Source organism: Phyllostomus discolor, chromosome 3 (genome assembly GCF_004126475.2).
Source record: "Phyllostomus discolor isolate MPI-MPIP mPhyDis1 chromosome 3, mPhyDis1.pri.v3, whole genome shotgun sequence".
Lineage (NCBI taxonomy): Eukaryota > Metazoa > Chordata > Mammalia > Chiroptera > Phyllostomidae > Phyllostomus > Phyllostomus discolor.
Genome location: NC_040905.2, coordinates 58,421,103 through 58,435,071, shown reverse-complemented (window position 1 = coordinate 58,435,071; position 13,969 = coordinate 58,421,103). Strand labels below are relative to the sequence as shown.

At 38.0% G+C, this 13,969-nt stretch overlaps 1 pseudogene; it reads right to left on the bottom strand.

Annotated features, from left to right (window-relative positions):
• Positions 1–5,968: 5,968 nt before the first annotated feature.
• On the bottom strand, positions 5,969–6,948 carry LOC114512812 (annotated as a pseudogene).
• Positions 6,949–13,969: the final 7,021 nt, after the last annotated feature.

Below are 13,969 nucleotides of genomic sequence, written 5' to 3'. Positions count from 1 at the left end.
TCAAAATACTGGTGATCAGGATGCTCACAGAATTGGTTGATTTTAGTCACAAATGAGATGAACAAATGAAGGTTCCAATAAGTGAAATGAAGAAAAATGCACAGGGAACCAATAGTGATTGAATGAAAGCTGGGCCTCACACCAACGGAGTGGACCAGAAGGAAGAAAGAAACATCCAATCAGAAAAGAATAAAGAAATAAAAATTCAAAAAATGAGGAGAGGCCTAGGAACCTCCAGGACATCTTTAAACATTCCAACATCTGAATTATAGAGGTACCAGAAGGAGAAGAGGAAGAGCAACAAGTGGAAAAGTTATTTGAACAAATAATAAAGGAGAACTTCCCCAATCTGGCAAAAGAAATAGACTTCCGGGAAGTCCAGAAAGCTCAGAGAATCCCAAAGAAGTTGGACCCAAGAAGGACCCAATTATGATGTAGGCACATCATAATTACATTAGCCAAGGTAAAAATGAAGGAGAGACTCCTAGAAGCAGCAAGAGATAAGGAGACAGTAACCTACAAAGGAGTTCCCATCAGACTGTCAGCAGATTTCTCAAAAGAGCCCTTACAGGCAAGGAGCTAGAAAGAAGTGTTCCAAGTCATGAAAGGCAAGGACCTATATCCAAGATTATTCTGTCCAGCAAAGCTCCCATTTAGAATGGAAGGGCAGATAAAGTGCTTCTCAGATAAGGTCAAGTTAAAGCAGTTCATCATCGCCAAGCCTTTATTTTATGAAATGTTTAAGGGACTTATCTAAGAAAATGAAGATAAAAAAATGTATAGTAAAAGGACAGCAAACTCACAATTATTAACAACCACACCTACAACAAAAACAAAAACAAACTAAGCAAACAACTAGAACAGGAACAGACCCACAGAAATGGAGACCACATGGAGGGTTAGCAACAGGGGAGTGGGAGGAGGAGAGAGAGGGGAAAGGTACAGAGAATAAGTAGCATAGGTGGTAGGTAGAAAATAGACCGGGGGAGGGCAAGAATAGTATGGGAAATGTAGAAGCTAAAGAACTTATGACACATGGACATGAACTAAAGGGGGGGAATGTGGGTGGGAGAGGGTGTGCAGGATGGAGGGGAATGAAGAGGGAAAATGGGACAACTGTAATAGCATAATCAATAAAATATATTTTAAAAAAAGATTTTTAGAAAGATCTAATGTGGTACCTCATAGAACCTCTCAATCAAACCAAAAGCTTTTTGAGGATCTTCAGGGCATGCCTTATGGATCTTCTCAGTTGAATAATGAGCCTTTAAGAATCTTAAGGGTATTGTCCCACAGCAGTGTCACACTAAGCCCAAGGTAGAGAAAGGCTTAGCTTGAAGAAATAGGATAATAAAGGGATACCTTCGAACACACACTAATACACAATGTTTCTAAAAGAATTGTTCTGATGGAACCAGACAGTTGGGACTAAAAAGGATAGATAAATACTAATTAAGAATCAGATTTTGAACTCCTACTATGTTACAGGCTGGAAGCAAGCTGAGAAGGCTATTCAGTTGCAAACTCCAGTTTTCTTAATGGAAAAAAAAAATTACTGAGCGCAGAACCCAGAACCCAGAGAGTAGAGCCAAAGCCATGGACACCTGCCACACAGGTACAAAGCCCTAACTGAGGCTCTGGAAACATGCTGTAAATTAGTGACTGTTCTTTCTTGCTTTACCTTCAAGGAACGATCCCACAACTGTATGTTGGGGTGTGGGAGAAAAATAGTCTGCCTCCTTTCATGGGTCTTCAAGCCAGGGGAGAGGGAATTCAAGGAGATGTACCTAAGGAACCACATTTAAGAAATATCACCCACACCTGGACCTGATTTCAATGACAAGACTTTAGATTTTGAGAAAATGCTATATGAGATGGTGAAAAGGGAAGAGATAAGAGTACTTTGCACACTGGAGGAATTTAAATTGCTGTGGCCAGAGGGTGGATTGTAAGTGATAGTACTTTCCAAAATGACCACAACAAGCCCTCCCATTCCAGAAGCAATTCTTGCAATATAACCTTGAGAGGTCACTCCTCCCACTGAGAGGGTACATGTCCCCTCCTTCTTGAATGTGGACAAGCCTATGATTACAGTAACAGTGATGAGAGTTCAGAGGACTTGTTATAAAAGGCAACATACTTTACACCTGGGCCCCTTTTGACACTCCCTCTTGGAATCAGTCACTATGTCATGAGAAAGAGAAAAGACCTCACACAGAACTACATGAAGGTGTTCTGGTCAACAGGCCCAGCTGATATTGCAGCCAAGAGTCAGCATCAACCTCGGGACAAGTGAGGAACAAGTCTGCAGATGATCCGGCCCCACATACTATCTGACTACCACTGAATGGAGACCCCAAGTAAGAACCACCTAGCTGAGCCCAGTTAACCCCCAGAATCATGAGAAAAAAATAAAATTATTCCTGTTATTTTAAACCACTAAGCTGTGGAATGATTTCTTATACAGCAATAAATAACTGGAAGAGTTAGTTACCTATTAAGGTCACTTTTTTTAATCCTTAAAGATGCCAAGAAAATAAAGCTAATATTAGAATCTCATTTTTTCCCTATGAGAATGTTTTAAGGTAATGTATTTCTTTTACTTACATAAGAGTTTGCTTGTAAGGTGGTGTCTTTCTTCATTTATATAAAAGCTGTGAAGTCTGTTTTAGTGAATGTGTGTTGCTCTTTGTGCATCCTATCCTCCAGCAGTTCAGATTGGTCTGGGAGAGGTTCCCATCACTCAAGGAGTGCCATGTGGCTGGCCCACCATATTAATAGTCTGTCTACAGAATGAACTGCAGTTAGTTATAAGTTAAGTTGCTATAACAAGAGGCTCCAAAATATAGTTAGAGAAACAAATATTATTTCCCTCTCATGTAACAGTCCTGAAGCAAGCATTTCAGGACTGGCAAAGTGGCTCTGCTCTACAAGGTTACCCAGGGATGCAGTCTTTTCATGCTGTCCTTCTCTCACCCCCTAGGGTAATTAATCTTCATCTTCAGGATCCACACCACTCACTAGCACTATAGTCATACTGGCACTTGCAGTAAGGGGGAGAGAGAAAGAGTGGATGGTGAGAAACTGCCTTATTATAAAAACAGATTCTAAAGCTTCCACCCATTATTTCTGTTGTTTTCCCATTTGTCTAAACTTAAAACCACCCCTAGCTATAAGTAAAACCAGGAAATGTAGACTCTGGGTGAGTAGACATATACTCAGTTTAGACACACAGACTCTAAGATGGCCCTGTGTTCCCTTTCTCCTGGTATTCACACCCTTACATAATCTCTTCCATTTCAGTGTGGACAGGATCTGTGACTTGCTCCTAACCAATAGAATAGGGTAATGGTAATGGAATAATTACACTGATGTGACTTCTTTGCTTAAAAGTGCAATGTCCATCTTGCTAGGAGACTCTCTCCTCTCTCTTGCTAGCTTTAAAAAAACAAGCTGTGCAATGGCCGGTGTGGCTCAGTTGACTGGAGCATCATCCATAGATTAAAAGGTCACTGGTTCAATTCTCAGTCAGGACACATACCCAAGTTGTGGGTTTGATCCCTGGTCAGGGTGTATATGAGAAGGCAACCAATTGATGTTTCTCTCTCATATCAATGTTTCTCTCTCTCTCTCTCTCTCTCTCTCTCTCTCTCACCACCCCACCTTCTCTCTCTAAAAGCAATGCAAAAATGTCCTTGGTGAGGACAGAAAAGGCTGCCCTGTTGTGAACTGCTGTATAGATAGGGCAAATGAGATAAGTCCCATACATTGTCCTTTCCTTTGTCTAGTGAACTTTGATGCCTCAAGTCTCCATCTAATTTTAATGCTCATTTTTCTCTGCTCCAGTTTCTGCCTTCCCCGAAAAGGAGAAGGGTGCTTTAATCCCAGGAGCACAAGAAAGAGAATAGATGCCAAAATTCTATATCACTCTTCTATGAAAAATAGTTGCAACACATTTCCTCCTTCATTATTTAAGACAAATATACCACCCCCAACAGCAATTGTATTAGTTTCCTGGGGTTTGCATGACAAATTACTACAAACTCAGATTGCTTGAAACAACAGAAATGTATTGTCTCATAGATCTGGGGGCTAAAAGTCTGAAATTAAGGTGTCAGCAGGGCCATACTCTGTCTCTCTGAAAGTTGTAGGGAATAAGTCTTGAGGAAGACTTATCCTCTTTCTAAGTTCTAAGGTGGTTGCAACGCTTGGAGTCCCTTGGCTTGTAAGATTAATCACTCCAATTTCTGCCTCCATAGTTACAGGCTTTCTCCTGTGCCTATCTGTCTTACTTTCCCTTTTCGTATAAGGACACCTGTCATCTGATTAGGGCTCATGAATATGACCTTCAACATGACCTCATCTCAACTTGATTGCATCAGAAAAGATCCTACCTCCAAGTAAGATCACATTCACAGATACTGAGGATAACAACTTGAGTATCTTTTGAGGGACACAATTCAACTCATAACTACCTCAATAATTAATATTCCTCCTAGAAATATAATTTAGTTTATATGACCAAGTACATTCCTGCTGTCAATATGACTTGGATCTAACACGCAGCAAAATAATAGCACTGGTTGATGTTGCTAAAAATTTTACTTTTTATAGGCCTTGAACTGTTTTTTATTTAAATTTTATTTTTCAATTACAGTTTTCATTCAATATCATTTTGTATTAGTTTCAAGTATACAGCTTAGTGGTTAAACAAACAAATACTTTGTAAAATGTTGCCACTGATATTTCCAGTACCCACCAGGCACCATACATGGTTATCACAATATTACTAACTACATTCCCTATGTTGTAATTTACATCCCTGGGACTATTTTGTAACTATCAATTCATACCCCTTAATTTCCTCACCTCTTTCACCTAGTCTCCCAAGACCCCCTCCCCTCCAGCAACCATCAGTCTGTTCTCTGTAACTATGAGTTTATTTCTATGTTGTGTGTTCATTTATTTTGTTAAATAGATTCCACATGTTAGTGAAATCTATTGTATTTGTCTTTATCTGACTTATTTTACTTAGCATAATAACCTCAAGACTCAGGCATGCTGTCACAAATATTAAGATTTCATTTTTATGGCCAAGTAAAGTATATATATTTATAATATATATTGTGTGTATATGTTATATATTGTATATTGTATATATATTACATGTCATGCACACACACACACAACCACCACCACTTTTTCATCCATTTATCTATTGATGGGCACTTGGGTTGCTTCCATATCTTGTCTATTATAAATAATGCTGCAGTGAACATAGGGGTGCATATATTCTTTTGAATTACTATTTTTGGTTTCTTAGAATATAAACTCAGAAGTGGACTCACTGAGTCATAAGGCCATTTCATTGTTAATTTTTGAGGACCCTCCATACTGTCTTCCATAGTAGCAGCACCAGTCTGCATTCCCACGAACAGTGCACTAGGGTTCCCTTTTCTCCACATCCTTGGGAACATTGTTATTTGTTGTTTTATTGATGATAGCTATACTGACAGGTGTAAGGTGACATCTCGTGGTTTTAATTTGCATTTTTCTAATGATTAATGATGTTGAGCATCTTTTCATGTGTCTATGGGTCCTCTGTATGTCCACTTTGTAGAAGTGGCTATTCAGGTTCTCTGTTCATTTTTTAATTGGATTGTTTGGGAGATTTTTTGATGTTGTGTTGTATGAGTTGTTTATAAATTGTAAACATTAATCCCTTATCAAGTGACCAATCATTGACAAATATCTTCTCCCACTCTGTAGACTGTCTTTCTATTTTGTTGATGGTTTTCTTTGCTGTGCAAAAAATTTTAGTTTGATAAAGTCCCATTTATTTATTTTTTCTTTAGTCCTGTTTATTTTTTCCCTTTCTAATGGGGATATATTAGAAAAAAATATTGCTAAGGAAAATTTTGGAGATTTTTCTGCCTATATTTTTAATATATTTGAAATTTTAAGTTCAATTTTTAAGTTAATTGATGAAAACTTTTGGAAGAATGTTTTCCTGGAAACTACTTTTTCTCAGGGAAAAAGAAGGAAAATCAACACCCTCTCAGCATAGCCACAGATGCTGTGGCCGTCAAGCCTCTGTACAGATGGGGTTGGTCCTTCAATCAGTCAAGTCACTCTCTAGGTCAGCAGGATTGTAGTCTGGATCATCCTCATCATCCTGCAGCTCCAAGTGACCCATTCCTGAATCAAAGACTCATCTCCCTCCCCAGGGTATCCTCCAAGAACTGGATATCAGAGGTGTCAAGGCTATGATCCATTTCAAATAACTGTTTCCCACTTAATTTATTTTTTCCTGTTTGTTCTTCTCTCATTCATTTATTTTCAATTTCCAAGAGTTCTGTATCAAACTTGGCTTTCCAACTTAAGAAAATCTCAACTCCAACAGGAGTTCCATGAAATAATTGCTTTTTGGTTTCTTCTGCTTCTTTTTCTTTGTGTTTCTTCTCTTCCAGTTTTTTTTTTAATCCACTATATGACTGTTTTTCTTGCACAGCTATCAGTAAAGTAACAATCATCACCATATCAAGATTTCCTTCTACCTGTAATGCTGATAACTTTAAAATGCCTGAGACACCATATCTTCTAAATTTTCAAGGAGAATATTTCACAAGTGGGGACCTCAACTGGGCATTACTTATGTAAACTTGAGGATAGTCTAGACATTTTAATCATTTTCTCCAGCCTCAGCTGTCACTGTAATGGTGAAGCTGGGAAGATTTTCTGATAGTGCCAGTTAATGACACTCTCAAACCCCTCTTCACTCATCCCTGTAACATCCTCAGAGGACAGCTATACTGCTAGTGAGAGAGAACATGAGCAGGACTGGGTCTACAGAGGGGCAGCTGAGAGACATCTGCCTGTAAAGGAGACAGGGTAGATGGACTCCAGGGCCTCCAGCTCACTGTGCTGCTCCCTGCCATAATCTGTCATCATGGCCCTTGCAGCTGCCCATGGATCACCCAAACACTTAGGTAGTATGCTACAGCCAGGACCACAACCACACTGGGAGAATGGGCAGTAGCCAGGCAGGCAGAGGTGCAGAGCCCCCATCTGGGAGGCCTGAGGCCCAAAGCCAGGCTGGGCATTCTGAGTAACATCCCTGTGTTGGCCTCCACCTGCTCCTTAGTTCCTATGTTTTCTTCTAGGTGTTTTATGGTTTCAAGTCTTACATTTAGGTCTTTAATCCATTTTTTTTCTTTCTTACAGTACTTTTTTAATTTTTTTAAAGTCTTTAATCCATTTTGAGTTCACCTTCTATATGGTATAAGAATATGGTCTAGTTTCAATTTTTGGCATCTATCTATTAAATTTTCCCAACACAATTTATTGAATAGGCTGCCTTTACCCCATTGTACATTCTTGCCTCCTTTGTCATATATTAATTGACCTTATTAGCATGGGTTTATTTCTGGGTTCTCTATTCTCTTCCACTGATTTATGTGTCTGTTTTTATGCTAGTACCATGCTGTTCTGATTACTATAGCATTATAGTATAGTTTAATATTAGGTAGTGTGATACCTCCAACTTTGCTCTTCTTTCTCAAGATAGCTATGGCTATTGAAAATCTTATGATTCTGTATACATTTTTGGATTTGTTCTAGTTCTGTGAAAAATGCCATTGGTATTTTGATAGGAAATGAGTTAAATCTATAGGTTGCTTTGGATAGTACAGACATTGTAATGAGACTAATTCTTCCTATCCATGAGCACAATATATACTTCCATTTATTTGTATCTTCTTCAATTTCTTTCTTCAGTCTGTTATAATTTTACAAATACAGATCTTTTACCTCCTTAGTTAAATTTATTCCTAGATATTTTTGATACAATTGAAATGGGACTGTTTTCTTAGTTTCCCTTCCTACTAGTGTATAAAAATGCACCTAATTTCTGTATATTTATTTTACATCCTGCTACTTTATAGAATTCATTTATTAGTTCTAATCGGGTTTTTTTGGTGTGGTCTTGATCTGTTTTTAACTGTCTAGCTCTCTGCAGCTTTGAGTTTGCAATCCCTTGGCTAGAGTTCACTGTTGCAGGCCTAAAACCACTCACATTTAAGGTGGCTATGTACCTATCTGAAATGTCCTTTTTGTATTGTTCTTAACATTTAACTCTCAAAGAATAAATTTTATTTCAAACTTCTTAAGGATGTACCTCATAGTTACCATCACACAGTAACAACATGAGCTTTGTGTTGCTCTCTAGACTGACACATAATGAATGGTTGGGTGGGTCAGAGTTAGTAGAGATGCATATTTTACTACTTGTGGCACAAATATCTAAACATTAAAGTATTCTGGAAATGGAATGAAAACCAGTCTAGAGAAGTGGTTCTGCCCCACATGAGTTTTTTAGAGGACCAAGAGTGGTTTATCAAAGACTATAGATTAGAGAGTGATTAGCACACAGTAAGTGCTCAAAAAACAATAGCTGAAGCAGTGATAGAGAGAAGGTTCCTCTAAGGTCTCATCCAAATCTCAAAGTCTGGAATTTTACCAAGGAACCATTCAGAGTAAAGTCACTTTGTATGCCTAACATTTAAATACATAGTATTTTTATTAATATTACTAATAACAATAATTGCTGCCAACCATTCAAAACTAATATTTCTAACGCTTTATACTAAATACCTTACTGTTGTCTCATATAAATACTATATGAGGTATGTATCAGCATTCCCACTTTACAGGTGAGAAAACTTATGTTCATCCAGTTCACTTGACAAACACAAGACCACATAACTAGTAAGATACAAAAGATTCATTCCAAATCTTCCTGGCTCCAAAGTCATACTTATCACCCATTATACCATTTAAAAGAACAAAATAGCTGATAACCTTTTGGAGAGAAAATGCCAGATGGATAATTTTGAAGTAAGGCAGAGACACAGATGCCCTCAAAGATATACACTTTCACTTGAATGAGGAGGTGGGTACTATTGCTCTTCTTTGATAAGTTCTCATGAAGGAAAGAGATCACAAAGCTAGATCAGAAGGAAATTTTACCCTTGCTGAGCTTCATCCTTGGAAATAAATCACCAAGTGAAAACTCCACTGAGGCTTCCAGCTACCATTTTAAAAGGGAGTTTGGGACAGTGAACCAGAGATCACTGTTAGGAGAATTTGCAAACTTTGGAACTTTCTTAAGTGTATTTATCTCATTAAATTCATTTTTCCAAAGTGATTGGCTGAAAACCCACAGGAGAAAAGGACCTGGATGCTTGTCTTCAGGCACAGTAAAGAAAAGGAGAGTTATTCTTTTTAACAACCAGCCTTCATGGGAGGATAAAGAACACCCTTAATGATACAATTCTCAGTGGAAGCATCCAAAAGAGAGAAACTTAAGTGGCCAAGCTCTGTAGTTAAAAAAAAAAAAGAAAGAAAAAAAAAGAGGATAACTTGGGCAACTTGGAGCTCCCTGGGGCCTACCCCAATAAGCAGATCTTCACACTGTCCCTCTGGGACACAGAGATGACTGACCACAGCCAGGCACAGACACTCAGATGCACTATAAGGGTCATTCTCAATATGTGGATCCCAGACCAGTGCATCATCTTCACCTGGGAACTCACTTGATATGCAAATAATATGATCCCACTCCTGACCAACTGAATCAAGAAGTTGGAGGACAAGGCCCAGCAATCTGCACTTTAGTAAGCCTCCCAGTGATTCGATTATATGCTAAAGTTATAAAGTATTGCACTAGGGAACAGAATTTGGGTCATTACAGCATTTCACCTCAGGAGGTACTCTTCCCCCTATACAAAATGAAAACAAAAGCAAGAAAGTAATTGTGCTAGGAAGGCTAGAGAAAACGATTCATGTCACCAACAGGGAGAAAGGGGCTAATCTCCCCATCTCAGGCTGGGCAAGAGCAGCTTACATGTGGGCTCCCAGCTGAAGGTGAAGGAGTCAGAAGCATTAGTGCCCCCTCGCCCTTGTCCCCATGCACCGCCCCATGTGCTCCAGACATGTCACCCACTGTGCTGCAGCCCAGACTGCCTTAGAAAACACCATGTCCAGCTCAACAAAACCAATCTCCAGAGCACCTGAGCAATCACAGGCATTCTCAACAACAGGAACTATCACAAAAGATGTAAGGTGAACAATCCACCAAGTGATCATGAGGCATCACTCTCAATAGCATCTATCTTCTATATGTATTGCTGTACCATCCACATTTGTTTGCTGACAGTTTTAGTTGTTACCCAAAACCATGAATACTCACTATAAATGATACAAAAATAGACTTAAAAATAGTGAAACTTACCATATCAGCAATGAATTTGGTGGAAAACAACATATGCCTAAGATAAACACATATTATTCATTCTAATTAGACACTTTAAAGAAAAAATTAAAATAAAAAAAACACCCAGACTCTGGTTATCAATGGAATATAAGGCACTGGTGTCCTAAAATAAAAGGTCCATTATTCAAATATATTCATGAGTTTGTCTAAAATGTAACAAATCCAGCTACCCTTAATATACTGGTAAATGTCTGTGCATTTTAATGAGTTATTAAAAACAGTATAAAAGTTCACACCCAAAACCATCTGAAACCATGATGTTTTGTTTTCCAAATTGCAATACATGAATTTTAAAATTTAGATTTCTCATAACAAATAACCGGTGTTCTATCATTAAATCATATGAAATCTATTTTCAAACTTTTTCTTTTCTTCAGTGACTGAGTACACCAAAACAGGAAGAAATATGTTAGAAAAAACAGTTATTGAAGAAAAAATACCAGGCCTCTCACCATTAGCAGAAGATAATCCGTGAGGTGGCAGGAACACAGCAAAGCCATTCGTAAAAGCAGACTTCCAGCTACAGAACATGATACAAACGTCAATGATGTCAAAAGTCCTAAGTGAGAGGCTGGGAATATGAGTCAAATTGGTTTACCCAGTGAAAGGGAAGGGGAAGCGGTCCTGCAATTCTATCTGTCATAGGGAAGGTAGGCAGCAACAGATAGCTCTCATTCTCAAATGCTTAAAATTTTTCCTTTGTTAAAACAATGATAACTCAGAGAAGATACTGATATGGGAATGGGTGAAGCACCAGAGAAGCAAATTGTTTCAATTTAGTTCAAACAGCTCTCTTTCCAACCTTGCTGTATTCAGACACCTAATTATAATGCCATATGCTTTGAAAAGAACATTTTTTCACTGCATCTAAAACAAGCATATGGTGAAATATTTTTTTGGTGTTATCTTTTAAATGAAGTGAAGAATTGATGTAGTATATAATACTTCCAATATGTAAAGGGCTTAAAGACTTTTGAAATATAACATCAGAATAGATGGATTCATAATTTTCTTGACATATTTTTGCATATTTGATTAATTAATTGGTGTCTTGAGACTATGTCATTTTATATCAAGATTTGAATGTACATGGGTTAATTTACTAGTGAATACCATTTTAATTGGATTCAAAATTGGGGTATATATCTCTGAGGATCATAACTGGTCATAGTATTCAAAAGTATTAATTAATACACTTCAGAATATTAATTTATTTTCCAAATGCCTTATGATCCCCCTGAGTTCATAGATTTATGAAAGTTTTCCTCTCAGCACAAACTCATGCCCATACATTTGGATTTTATAAAAGATTAGTCAAATGTAAAACTATGAAAAGTAAAAAAAAAAAATATTATCATGGGCCTTCTGTTACTGATTTTAAGTAAATTTACCAAAAATGCACACATAATATCTAGGAAAAATTCAACTGTTTGTTTCTTGGATAGATGTCTACATTTATTTTCTATCAAAGAGAAATATATCTACTGGTGTTATCAAATTAAGCCATTTAAACAATGATTTTTGTCAATCTGTTTTAGAAATATGGTGTCAAAATATGCATCAAGTAGGTTGAAGGTCAGAAAATGAGCATTAACCTTGACTGTTCCATTCACTACTTTTGCAGCCCTGGTCAAGTTAACCTAACCTCTATAAAATCATTCTGCACTCTCACATTGTCAAGGTTCATTTAAGTCTGGGCCTATGAAGCCTGCAGGGAGAAGAGACTGTGTCTATTTGCTAGCTTCGTTGTGTTTATTGAGATACCTATCAATCACTCAAGGACACCAAGTACAAAGTATCATACACCCTGCAGTTCACAGATGTGAGGTCTGAGGAAATTCTTGTAACAGTTTTGGACCTGATGATGAGCAGAAGCTAGCCTCACAGTGCTCCAGTGCTCATCAGCAAATCCCAATCTATTTTCAAAACCTCTTGAGGTAAAAAAAAAAGTGGTCCAGGAGTACCTTCCAGGCAACATGCAAGAGATCCTGGACCCATTACCTTCCCATTATGAGTCCTGCTTCATGAAAAAAAAAAAAAAAAAAAAAAGCATAGTCCTATATGCACATCACCCTCTGGTCTTATTTTCTATATTTTTGTTAGTGAGTAAAGACTCTTCAGTGTTATCTAGAACCAGAGAAAGGCCAAGCGTTTACAAGTACTTGAGGTGGACTATAAGATCCTGTGTAATTTGGCCACCTGCCTACCTCCAACTTCTCCTCCCTTAGCTAGCTGTGGGGCTTCCCCGACTCTTCATGTTCCAGTTAGAGAGGTCATCTTGCCCCCTGCTTCAGGGCCTTGGCACCTGCAGCTTTCCCTGGAAGGCTCCACTTGCATGCTCCACAGACCCACACAATCTCTATCTAGTAACATGCTCTGACTTCTGTTAAAGTATCACTTTCCCAGGGAAACTTTCCATGACCTCCAGTCTAGATCAGGTATGTGTATAATGAATTCTAAAGGGCAGCGATCTTTACTTCACTTACCTACATTTGATATTATGCATTCATTGGTGGTGTTTTTCAATTATATCTATTCTCCAGTTCATTGGTAACATCCATGAGAGTGTATACTTTGAGACTTTGCTCACCAATTCTATTATTCAAGTTCATAATTGCAAGCAAGAGAAACCAATTCTGGCTGATTTACAAGACAGTATAGATAGGAGTTAAAAGCCTCTGTCTGATACCAAGCTGCCTGTGTGTAAATCCTGACTCTACCACTTACCATCCCTATGGCCTCAGACAGGTTCCTTAATACCTATATATTAATATCTGGATATCTGTATAATATCTGTATAATATCTGCATATCTCAGCTTTCTCATTTGTAAATAGGGATGATAAGGGGATCTGCCTATTACAACTATCGGAAGGACTGAATGAATTTATCCATGTAACTTAGTAAGAGAAAAACAAAGCAAATGTTAAACATCCAAAAAAATTGTGTCTATTATTTAAGCAGAAAATAAATGTATTAGCATTTATTTTAAAGGTTATTAATATTATTATAATAAACTATTATTAAAAGGTCATTGGATAATAGTCTATGACTCTGGGAAAGAGAAATTATAGGGACAGGAAACAGACCAGAGTAGATGGGGGTAAATACAAAGAAAAAGCATGAGAGAACCTGAGGCATGATGAAACTCTTCATTATCATCACTTCACATATTGTCAAAATCGATAGAACTGTCTTCTACAAAGAGTGAATTTATTGTATGCAAGTTTTAAAATGAAGGGTTACTTTATAGTTCATAAAGTCACTGCAATGTTGGAGAGCTAGGCCTAGATAGTGAGCAGGAACCATGAAGGCCAGTCAATGTCAAAGATCACAGCCCAAATCAGTACAGTGGGGACAAGGCACCCCCACTGTTGGACCCTGAGTGACAGAAGACCACACCACTGTCATCATCCAAAACACAGAATATGCAAAACTGCCATTAGCATTTAGTGCCCTTGCTGTCCCTACTGCCCCAAGAGAATGGATACTGACACCTCCATAGCAACCAACCACCTGTCAGCAGAGAGGATTTTCTGCCGCTACTTCTTGGGCTACTTACTAGCTACCAATTTAAAGTCTAATGGAGGTGCAAAAGACTGGCCAAGGCTATATCTTAGCTTCAAAGGAGGCTGGA